Source organism: Lynx canadensis, chromosome C1 (assembly GCF_007474595.2).
Source record: "Lynx canadensis isolate LIC74 chromosome C1, mLynCan4.pri.v2, whole genome shotgun sequence".
In the NCBI taxonomy this organism is placed as follows: domain Eukaryota; kingdom Metazoa; phylum Chordata; class Mammalia; order Carnivora; family Felidae; genus Lynx; species Lynx canadensis.
Genome location: NC_044310.1, coordinates 191308762 through 191320903, shown reverse-complemented (window position 1 = coordinate 191320903; position 12142 = coordinate 191308762). Strand labels below are relative to the sequence as shown.

Sequence of the window (12142 nt, the reverse complement as noted above, 5' to 3'; positions counted from 1 at the left end):
TGGGTGGCTCAGTCGGTTAAGCGTCCGACTTCAGCTCAGGTCATGATCTCTCGGCTCGTGGGTTCGAGCCCGGCGTCAGGCTCTGTGCTGACAGCTCAGAGTCTGGAGCCTGCTTTGGATTCTGTGTCTCCTTCTCTCTCTGCCCTTCCCCCGCTCATGCTCTGTCTCTCTCAAAAATAAATAAACATTAAAAAAAATTAAAAAAAAAATTCTTGTATTAGTTCCATATTGAAATGATATTTTGAGTTACTGGGTTATATACAAATGTATTATTAAGATTAATTATATCCATTTCTTTTTCCTTTTTAAACATTTTTTTAATGTTTATTTATTTTTGAGAGAGAGTATGAGTGGGGGAGGGGCAGAGAGAGAAGTAGACAGAATCTGAAGCAGGCTCTAGGCTCTGAGCTAGCAGCAAAGATCCTGATGAGGGGCTTGAACTCACAAACCGGTGAGATCATGACCTGAGCCGAAGTCAGTCACTTAACCCACTGAGCCACCCAGGCGCCCCTCTTTCTCCTTTTTTAATGTGGGTACCAGAAAATTTAAATTTGTGTATGTGGTTCTCCTGTCTTTTTGCATCAGCCTGCGTTTCTGTGGAGCAGAGGTGCTCTCGAACTTTGCTGCTTGAAACGTAGTCCCTATAGCAGCATCAGCACATCCCAAGAGTTTGTCCCAGATGCAGAGTCTTGGGGGTGTCTGGCTGCCTCAGTTGGTTGAGCGGTTGAGCGTCTGATTCTTTCAGCTCAGGTCATGATCCCAGGGTCGTGGGATTGAGCCCCACATCAGGCTCTGCACTGAGTGTGGAGCCTGCTTAAGACTTTCTCTCTCCGCTTCTGTCCCTCCCTGACTCGTGCTCTCTAAAAGAAAAAAGAGAAATGCAGAGTCTCAGAGCTCACTCTGGATCTAAAGCAGAAGACTTTGCCTTTTCATCAGATCCAGGGGGGGTTCGGGTGTGCATTCAAGTTTGAGGCAGTCCTCTGCCAGGGCCTCCTGGAAGTTTAGTGCATCTCTCTGCTCCCAGGAGCGCGTTCGAGCAGGCCACTGCGGCTGCTAACCAACACGTAAAGAGGCTTTCTGAATGTTGCTACCCAAACCTTTTTTTCTTTTTCTTTCTTTTATTTTGTTTTCAGTCCCCCAGCGTGGACTGGGAGGCTGTCCTCTGCTAACACCACGAGGGGCTGGCTGAGAGGTGGGCTGGGGAGAAGCAGGTGTGTCAGAGTGAGGGAGCCATCAGCGAGCCTTGTTTGGCCTCAAGGTAATGGTTAACTTCGCAGGGAGAAGGAAGCAATTGAGACCGTGGACTTTAGTTTCTGGTTCTTTTTCTACAAACTTCCGTGGCCTTGGTTTAATTATCCTCCCATGTTGGAGTACTGCAAACACTGGAAATAGGCTGGGTCCTTTTATATCCAAGTCTCATGAATGAGGGGGTGGAGCCATGAAGAGCAAGGTCTGTGCTTTTCATCGTGGCCTGGGTTTCTCCCCGCCTCTGGATGAGTCAGACAAGCTGTTTAGCTTCATAGAACCTCAGTGAGCTCTCCCACCGATAAATTATAGATTAGGGTTTTGAAAATAGTAACGAATGAATGACTCCAGTAGATTTTTTTAAACAGCTTCATTGAATGTCTCCATTGGTTTGGGCTTCTATCACAAAGTGCCACAGATTGGGTGGCTCATAACACAACAGAATTAATTTATTGGGGACTGGAAACCTGAGACCAGGGTGCTAGCTCGGTCAGAGTCCTGGCGAAGGCTCTCTTGCGGACGCCCACCTTCTTGAACCCTCCTCTGGCCAAGAACAGAGGGGAGCAAGTTCTCTCCTTAGGGCACTCGTCCCATTCGAGAGCACGCTGCCCCCATGGCCTCATCTAACCCTGATTACCACCCAAAGCCCACAGTGAGGGGTAGGGTTTCAACGTGTGAATTTTGGGTGAACACAAACCTTCAGTCCGTAACACGGAGACATAATTTACATGCCATAAAATTCACCCATTGTAAGTGCACAATCCGAGTAGAGTTTTTATTGTAACTATGAAGAAAAGTAATGACCCTCTCCTGAGTCCTCCTTTTTTAGATTCGATCACACAAAATTGTGGATGTTTAACTGTTTTTGACCTACAACGTGATTCAGACTTACCTCTGAAATGCTGTTTGTCAAAATTCTTTCAGAATAAGAGAATATTTTGCCAGAGAAATTTTCAGTTAGGGTGATGTTATGCCATATTTTAAATCTTTCTTTACAGTAAATTGCAGTAGAAGCTATTTCACACAAATCTAGATTTGATATTTCTATTTTTTTTTTTACAAATAACTCTTTTCATACTATAATTCACTCTGCACTTGGAAAATGGATTTTTTCGTCCAATAAACAGATCTAATCAACTTTTTCTGATAAAAGCTTTTTTTTTTTTAATATTCAGAAAAAAGAATTAAGAGACCTGAGGGAGAACTAAAATGGATATTTTGCTGTATGTAGAAATTATGATTTTCATAAAGAAAATAAATATACATGCAATAAAAAGAGACGTAATGGAGAAATGACTAACCAGCACAAAGGAAGTAGCAGACCCAGGCTGGCTTACGCCCAATGAACTCCTCAGGCTGAAAATGAAATGTGAATATTAACACTATTTTATCTTCTACCCTCACTTTCTTCATAACATAATTGAGAAATACATGTTTGAGGGATACAAATACGCATTTCATTAATATAAACCTGTGTATATTCTTTTCTTGGTTAGAAAAAAAAGCCTTATCCTAGCCTTCAGGGTTTGGTTTTTTTTCTCTTTTTATTTCTTAAAGCTACTTTTACTTATTTATTTAGGTGTTTTTTGTTTTTGTTTGGTTTTTGGTTTTTTTTTTTTGAGAGAGAGTGAGTGAGTGAGCAGGGGGTGGGGCAGAGAGACAGGGCGGGGGGCGGGGAGAGAGAGAATCCCAAGCACCCTCTGCGCCCTGTGTGGAGCCTGATGTGGGGCTCAATCCCACAACTGTGAGATCATGACCTGAGCTGAAATTGACTCAGATGCTTAGTTGACTAAGCCACCCAGATGCTCCTATTTCCTGAAGTATTTTAATATTTTAGAATAATTTTTACCTTTTAAACAAAATTATAAATAGACATGGTTTAAAAATTTCAGGTATTTCAAGAAGGCTTGTTACGAAAAATAGCAGAACTCACTGCCTCCCTATTTTCTCTTTCTAGACACAAACTTTATTAGGTAGTCCCATTGTATAGGTGAGAAAACAGGCTTGGAGAGGTTCATTAACTCATCCAAGTTCATGTGGGTAGGAAGTGATGTAACTATGGCGAGAACTCAAATTTGAGCCCGGAGCTTGAGCTCTGAGCTATATTGCTTCTCGGTTACAAAATGTATGGGACTCCATTGTTTCTTAACAGGGCTTTTCATGAGACGTCTCTCTCTCTCTGTCACACATACACAAGCCATCAGGCAGAAAGGAAAGAAAAATACAAGGTTAGTGAGATCGAGCCTCCTATGACACTAGGTGGATCAAGTCTGTTGATTCCAGAAGTGCTGGGAGGAACCAGGTCCCTGGCTGTGGATGTTCCCGTCCCTCTCTGTTGGGGAGTCTGTTCTTTGCCCCCCTTTGCCCCATCCAACGCTCACTCCTTTCTTACTCCTTAGCGTTGCAAAGTTTGGGCAGGTTCTCAGCTGGTACCCAGTTCCGGTGGCAGCCACTCAAACAGATACACCACAAAGGTATTTTGCAAGTTGCCTGAATGACGTATTTTTCTTAAGTTTATTTATTTATTTTGAGAGAGAGAGAGAGAGAGAGGGAGAGAGAGAAAGTGGGGGAGGGGCAGAGAGAGAGAGGGAGAGAGAGAATCCCAAGCAGGCTCCGTGCTGCCAGCACACCGCCTGACGTGGGGCTTGAACTCACGAACGGCGATATTGTGACCTGAGCCGAAATCCAGAGTTGGTTGCTTAAACGACTGAGCCACCCAGACGCCCCAAGTTGGCTGAATGAACTTTTTGGTCAGAGCAGGGAGTGTGTAGCGGGTAAAGAGAGAAGCTTTAAAAATAGGTGTCTAGTAGAAAAAAAATCTTCAGGGAAATGGGAGGAAGGAGCGCCCCCGCCCCCCTTGAAACCACAGGGGACAGCTTGACACCATGTGCCCGGCCTCAGGGAGGAAGCTCAGGCACACTGAGCTGCCACCGTCCTTGCTTTTGTCATCTGGGTCAGGGGCTTCGTTCCTTCCACCCCTCTGACCTCTTCCTTCCAGAGCTGCTCCGAAGGGAGGGTCGCTTTCCTGCTTCATACAGCTCAGCCTTTGGGGCAGGATTGCTTGTAAAAGAGGAAGAAACCTGTAGAGGGAAATTTGACTGCTGCCCGTGGAGACTGTAGATTTTTTTCACAAATATCAAAGATGCATTTATTTGCCCTTTTATTTCCCACGAATCAAGCCCCTTGCTACCTGATGTTGACCGGTGTGAGTCCGAGAGATTTGCTTTGTGGCTGTTGTCAGTCTTCCCCAAGAACCCCTCCAAGCTTCATTTCCACTGAAGTCACTAAGGGTGTGTGTCGTTACAGTAAAGGCTTGACAGGAACAAAGCTCTCCTTGGCACGCTCATACCCATAAGGTATGTCCTGCTATGCCATCAGCCTTAATGGCTTTACCATGCATCTAAGTAGGTGGTTTTCCCTGATTTTTTAAAAGAATATGCGTTTTCCATCAAAAAAAAATCTCTTAAGGTGTAACCCAGGAAGAGTTGCGACTCTCTGTGGCTGGATGGGAATGGCTTCAGCAAGAAGAAGTGCAATATTGCATTTAGGTCTAAATGTCTCTCCATCTTCCTTTTTTTCTCAACGTTTTTGTTTCTCTCCTCCTCCCCTTTCCCCACCATCACTTCGCTGCTGGCATTACAAACCCAGCAGATCCCAGACATCTGTGTGCACCTATGTAACATGTACGTACGTGGTGGAAATGTGCACTTGTTTGCCGTCTTCCCTTCTGCCGAAATTCTGCCAGACTTGCAGGGCCCTGGGGATCTCCCAGGAGAGCAGGGATGGCTAGTAGAAGTGAGCTTTACTCTGACATATGCAAATGTTCACCTGTGGCGCCTGGCAGGGCAGAGCTCAGTGCTAGGTTCTTTAATATCCCTGGAGAATGCTGGTCTGGTCTTGGCCTTCTCTCCCCTCCCCTCCCCTCCCCTCCCCTCCCCTCCCCTCCCCTCCCCTCCCCTCCCCTCCCCTTCCCTTCCCTCCCCTCCCCTTCCCTTCCCTCCTCTCCCCTCCCTCTTTCTTTCTCCTTCCTTCCTTTTTTTCTTTTCTCTTCTTTTTAATTTTAATTTATCTCTTTTATTTTATTTTTTAAAGTTTACATCCAAATTAGTTAGTATATAGTGCAACAATGATTTCATACAGTGCAACAATGATTTTAGTGCCCCTTACCCATTTAGCCCATCCCCCCTCCCACACCCCCTCCAGCAACCCTCAGTTTGTTCTCCATATTTCTGAGTCTCTTCTGTTTTGTCCCTCTCCCTGTTTTTATATTATTTTTGTTTCCCTTCCCTTATGTTCATCTGTTTTGTCTCTTAAAGTCCTCATAGGAGTAAAGTCATATGATTTTTGTCTTTTTCTGACTGCTACAACACCTTGTCCCCGGGTTACCAGCTCTTTTTCTCCTTTGTGCCCTCATGGCTTCCATCCTCTCTGTCCACCACTTCCAGCGCTATCACTGGGTGATTTCCCCTTGCCAGCCCTGCCCTTCCACAAGCCCTGCGTTGGGCTCCAATAGCCCGGGATTTGAACCCCTGCCTCTGCATCTACCACGTGGCCTCATGCGGGCCATTGTCTTGGAACTTCGGCGTCCTTTCCACTTGTAGCAATGTGGCCTCTGGGTCTGAATTTGGCCTACAGCTACTGATGCCCTTTATTTGTCCTGCACAACCTACTAAGGATATTTCAAATTAAAAAAAATATTTTAAAAATATAGAGATATATGGGGCACCTGGGTGGCTCAGTCAGTTGGGTGTCTGACTTCGGCTCAGATCATGATCTCCTGTTTCATGGGTTCGAGCCCCGCGTCGTGCTCTGTGCTGACAGCTCAGAGCCTGGAGCCTGCTTTGGATTCTGTGTCTGCCTCTCTCTCTGCCCCTCCCCAGCTCACACTCTGTCTCTCTCTCTCTCTCTCTCTCTCTCTCAAAAATAAACATTAAAACAATTAAAAATATAGAAATAAATAAAATGTATGTATGTGCATATGTGTCTATATACATGTACCTACGTGTGAAAGTATATATACATACACTCTATGTTTTGCTAGCTTCTCTGAAGAATCCCTGAATTGGGCTGCTCTAATCATATAACATGCCAAGCTGAGCAGTGGCTCTCCCCTTTAGATGACATGCTTTGTCACCACCCCTGCCCCATGCCAATTTTGTAATCTGCGATAATTGACTCCCCTGAATTGCTCTGATGGCTCTTGGAGCCCAGCTGTTTCCTGACCCCCTTCTGCACTGCATGTTTGGGTCCCTAGTACAGGATGAAAGGGCTGGAGACAGGAGCCACATTATTGAGGGGGACTACATTTGCTACATGCCTTTATTGTCAGTGTGGTATTTTCCTGCCCAGGACCTTTGCTCGCACTCTACATTGAACCTGGACTGTCCTTCATCAGTTCTTAACCAAAGAAAGCATTTCTTTCTTCAGGGCCCAGCGTATAGGGTGCACCTCGCACCCTTAAGCCTTTTCCTGCTCTCAGCACTCGGAATAAGCCCCTTCTTTGCTTGTGCTCATGCCTCTGTTGAGCACCGATCTCGGTTATTGACATGTCTGCCTTCCCCACCCTGCTTCTGCGTCTCCAAGGCAGGGGCCCCATGCAACTCACTGTCGATCCCATCCCCCTGCCTTGCTCTCTAGCCTTCTAGCTCTGAATGCACTGTCTAGACCCAAGCTAAGGGCCAGTGGATGTTTGTTGAACTGAAGTCCTCAGGCAAATTCAATTTTCTATTTTTATATTACTTGAAACTGACGCACGAAGACAAGTATTTGTTCAAGGCTGCAGAGCTCCATGAAAGAAGTTTCTGGTTAAATCTGACTTTCTCCTTCATTGCTTTCACAATGCCTGACGCATCACAGTCCAATAAACAGCAACTAAAGGAAAGAATGAGAGGTCTTTGTAGCAAAGACTGGAACCCAAGTCTCTTTATCTTCCCAGTGTAATATACATTAAACCAAATTGAATTCTGCATTGGACGTCAGTTGGCATTCTCAAGGAGGTCCGTGTTGTTCTCCCTCCACTTAATTAGGGCGCTGCCTAAGAAAAAGAAGAAATACCCAGAAAAAGGTTGTTCTCATCCCTCACCATAGGAACTTCTTGTAGGATTCGGATACTGTGGGCTTCTACGTTTGGCCCATCCCACGCTGAGTGGGGTAAGCATGTGGGAAATCTCTAAGAATGAAAGAGAGAGATAATTATGTCTTTCCCAGGTAGTTTGATACATAACACCAGCTCTCCTTGCTTTACTTCTTAGACCTGTGTTCAGAGAAATCTTCACATCCATCTTCCCTAATTCAACCTTGCTCTCCAAAAATGAGCACAGCTTTTATTCAAATGCTATTCAAAGAGGAGAGGTTCACACACTGGTTAGTGGCAGGTACCAGAAGACCATCTTGCCCTGACTCGCTGCATTTCTACCTTATAATTGGATGGTACATACATCTGAAAGAGTAACATTAAAGTTGAAGTCAAGTGTTAGGGAAAAAAGAGAATTTTCATTGTGAAAATTCCCTTAACATACTCCTCCTTTTTCCTAGTTGATTCTACATCATAGGTGATGGCTTCTCAAGTCCTGGAAGAACGTGGGACTTTTTATTTAGTGTGTACAGTATGGCAAGGTGGCCCCATCCGGGGAAGAATTTTTGATATCGTTAGGATGTAGGTATTTGGAGTTAGTTCCATGAAGGTGTTTGCTTCCCGTTATGAGTTGAATTATACCGCCCACCCCTACCCCTGCAATTCATATAGCGATGTCCTGGTCCCCTTTACCTCAGAACATGACCTTATTTGGAATTAGGGTCGTTGCAGATGTAATTACTTAAGAGGAGGTCATGTTGGAGCAAGATAGGCCTCCAATCCAGTAGGATCTGATCGTGTCCTTATAAAAAAGGGGAAGTTTGGAGAGACACACGCACACAGCGAGAACACCATGTAAACGTGAAGAACACCGAATATGGCAGGCAAACCTCCCGAAGCTAGGCCAGAGATGTGGGACAGATTCTCCCTCACAGCAACAGAAGGAATGAACCCTGCTGACACCTTGACCTTGGACCTCCAGCCTCCAGGGCTGTGAGACGATATGTTTCTGTTATTTAAAACCACCCGGTGCGTGTACTTTGCTTTGGCAGCCCGGGCAAACTCACCCTTCCCTTTTCACTTCGCTTGCAAAAAGAGCGGCTTGCAAAGTTGAGGTGCTTACCTGAAGGTCTGGTGGGAGGATTCTGAGGGAAAGAAAGTTCTAGCTTCTCGGTTTCTGGTGTCGGTTCTACTTCCTTTCCCAGCAGCAGGGCACAGTGGTTAAGGGTGAGGGCACTTGAGCTGGACTTGATTCTGGGACTTGAGTCTAATACTTAACCTTCCTTGTGCTTTGATTTCCTGATATGGATAAATAGACGACAGGAATGCACCACCTCTGCGGGGGTGTTGTGTGGTTTAAATGAGATCAGTTACAAATCTTATAGGGTGTGCTCTTTAATGTTCATTTTGAGAGAGTGTGAATGGGGGAGGGGCACAGAGAGAGGGAGAGAGAGAATTCCAAGCAGGCTCCGTGCTGTCTGAGCAGAGCCTGACGCGAGGCTCAACCTCATGAACCGTGATTTCATGACCTGAGCTGAACTCAAAAGCCAGACGCTTGGGGCGCCTGGGTGGCGCAGTCGGTTAAGCGTCCGACTTCAGCCAGGTCACAATCTCGCGGTCCGTGAGTTCGAGCCCCGCGTCAGGCTCCGGGCTGATGGCTCGGAGCCTGGAGCCTGTTTCTGATTCTGTGTCTCCCTCTCACTCTGCCCCTCCCCCGTTCATGCTCTGTCTCTCTCTGTCCCAAAAATGAATAAACATTGAAAAAAAAAATTAAAAAAAAAAAAAAAAAAAGCCAGACGCTTAACCGACTGAGCCAGCCAGGCGCCCCTACTTGTGTCTTTTCAATGGAATCTCTCCTCGTGTTTCTCTCCAGCCAGACTGTTTGATGCTGGGCCCTTCCTTTTAGCCCTGTTTGTGTATCTTCACATGACCCCTCTGAGCGGGTGACCTGGGAAAATGGGTGAGACAGTTTATCTAGGCAGCACCTGCATCAGTATGGCTGAGGACTGATTAGAAATGCAGATGCTTAGGCTCCACCCCAGACTTACCAAAGGGGAAACATTGGGGGCGGGACCCAGGAATCTGTTCTAGGTGATTCTGATACGTTTGAGCTTCAGAGCCCCTGATGTTGGATGACTTTCCTGTTGTCCCCACAGAAGCCCCTCGAGATGTGCCTTCCTTCTCTCCCTCATGCATGCCCTTTCCCCAGGCCATGGTAACACCTGCTCATAAATAGGAATGGTGACACTATGCCCTAGCCTTGACCTCATTCTCTGAGTGAATGCTCTCCCCCTGATCTAAAAGGAGAATGGCTTTCTCTGGCGAGGAACCATGGGAGGAGCTTATCTTTTCGGACTCTGGATGTGACTCTGTTCCCCCACTGCATTCAGGGGCCACGTCTCAGTCTGTCCACGTGCTCACTGTCCTGCTATAGGTCCTGCGCCAGGCGGACCGTCAGTAATGTTTACCACAGAGGAGGGAGTGGCAAAATGCACGGGTTACTGACAGATTTCTTAGTGCACTCCTTCTATTGAGGGGAGTGAGGGCTGGCGTGACACATCATTTGTGTCCAGTTCGTGTGGAACCAAACCACACTGGGCAGCCTCCAGCCGAGGCAGGAGGAGACTCGGGCTTACCGGGCTGGCCCTGCCACTGTGGCTCATGGACTGTCCCTGGTCCTCAGCGACCTCCCCGTCCTGGTGTGAGGCCACCTGGGCTTTGCCATGGCACCTTGGCTTGTGACACTGTGCCTCCTGATTTCTGTCATGTCCTTCCCTGGTCTGTTGTTAACCTACTCGAGGTCTTTTCCCCTGTCTGTACCCTAGTTCCCTCCTGACGTGGATGGCCACACTGTCACCTCAGGGAGTGCTGTGTGGTGGAGGGAGGCTTGGGACCACAGGGTGGGGTGTGTAGGCTCGTCTCTGCCGTGGTCTGCCTTCACCTCCTATGGTTCCCTGAAAAGCGAGCCATTCCCATACTCCATGTCCTCCTTCCTCTGTCCCATATCCATCCCTCACCTGCTCCCCTCCCCCTTCAATCTCTCCGGAGTCAGACTCACGCCCCTGTCACAACTCCTCCCCTTGCCCCCACGACTGAGGGCTCCGCTGAGTCTCACCACGTTGGCAATACCTGCACTGATGCATTTGCATGCAGGTGGCCTGCAGCTTCTCCTACAGGATTGCCCTCCCTCCTCCAGAGACACCGCTGCTCTGACTCTCCTGGGAGGATTTGCATGTTAATAGGAGGCTCTCAATTACCAAAAGCTGTCACATGTCAAAGTAATGAATAGTTTAGGGTGGAATACAATTCACTAGGCCAGCCAGTGGGCACGGTAGTTTGGGGGCAGGCCTACCAAAGCTACCTGCCTACCCGAGGCCCCTCCTCTGGGAGGTCCGCCAGCCCTGAGCCCTGCCTTCCTGCCTGCTCACTCCCAATTCATCACTCTGTGTCTCAGGAGGAGCCTAGCACAGCCTGTTGATTTTTCAACATTTTTTGGTAACAGCTCTTCCGCCATCTTGGAACCTGTGGAGACCTGCTGCGAACAGGACTCCTGAAACGACAAATATGTCTGGAAGGCTGTGGTCCAAAGCCATTTTTGCTGGCTATAAGCGGGGTCTCTGGAACCAGAGGGAGCACACAGCTCTTCTTAAATTGAAGGTGTTTATGCTTGAGATGAAACTGAATTCTATCTAGGCAAGAGATACGCTTATGTGTACAAAGCAAAGAGCAACACAGTGACTCCTGGTGGCAAACCGAATAAAATTGGGGAGATCTGGGGAAAAGTAACTCGTGCTCATGGAAACAGTGGCATGGTTCGTGCCAAATTCCGAAGCAACCTTCCTGCTAAAGCCATTGGCCACAGAATCCGTTTGATGCTGTACCCTTTAAGGATTTAAGCTAACTGCAAATTAAGTAAATAAAGGTGTAGATTTGTTTTCTTGTGAAAAAAATAAAAAATAAATATATAAAATAAAATAATTTTTTTTTGCAATCAGCTTTACTGAGACATAATTCGTAAACCACAAAATTTACTCTTTTTTTTTTTTTAAGGTATTTGTTTTGTTTTAGCAAATCTCTGCAGCCAATGTGGGGCTTGAGTGCACCACCCGTAGATTAAGAATCGCACGCTTTTCCAGCTGAGGCAGCCAGGTCAGCCCAAAGTTTACTGTTTTACAATGTACAGTTCAATGTAGCTTTTTTTTTTTTTTTTTGGTATGTTCATAGATTGATACGACCATTACTACTACTTTCTGATTTTAGAACATTTTCATCACCTCCCCCAAAAACTTTACACACATTAGCAATCGCTCCCTGTTCCCCCTCCCCTGGGCTCCTGGCAACACCAATCTACTTTCTGTCTCTACAGATTTGTCTACTCAGGACATTTCATAGAAATGGCATCATATGGTATGTGACCTTTTTTTTTTTTTTAAATTTTTTTTCAAGGTTTATTTATTTTTGAGGGACAGAGTGCGAGTGGAGGAGGGGCGGAGAGAGAGAGGGAGACACAGAATCTAGTAGCTCCAGGCTCCGAGCTGTCAGCGCAGAGCCTGACATGGGGCTCGAACACACGAACCATGAGATCATGACCAGACCCGAAGTCGGACGCTCAACTGACTGAGCCGCCCAGGTGCTCCTGGTATGTGACCTTTTTTATCTGGCTTCTTCCATGTAGTATGATGGTTTCAAGGTTCATCCATGGGGTAACATGTACCGGTACTCCATTCCTTTTTATTGAAAAATAATATTCCATTGTATGGATGAACCACATTTTACTTATTCAGTCATCAGTTGATGCGTATTTGTGTGTATGTTTGGTTTTGT

General features: G+C 46.5%; 1 pseudogene; it reads left to right on the top strand.

Moving 5' to 3' along the window:
- The first annotated feature begins 10821 nt into the window (after positions 1–10821).
- LOC115520808 lies at positions 10822–11222 on the top strand (annotated as a pseudogene).
- Positions 11223–12142: the final 920 nt, after the last annotated feature.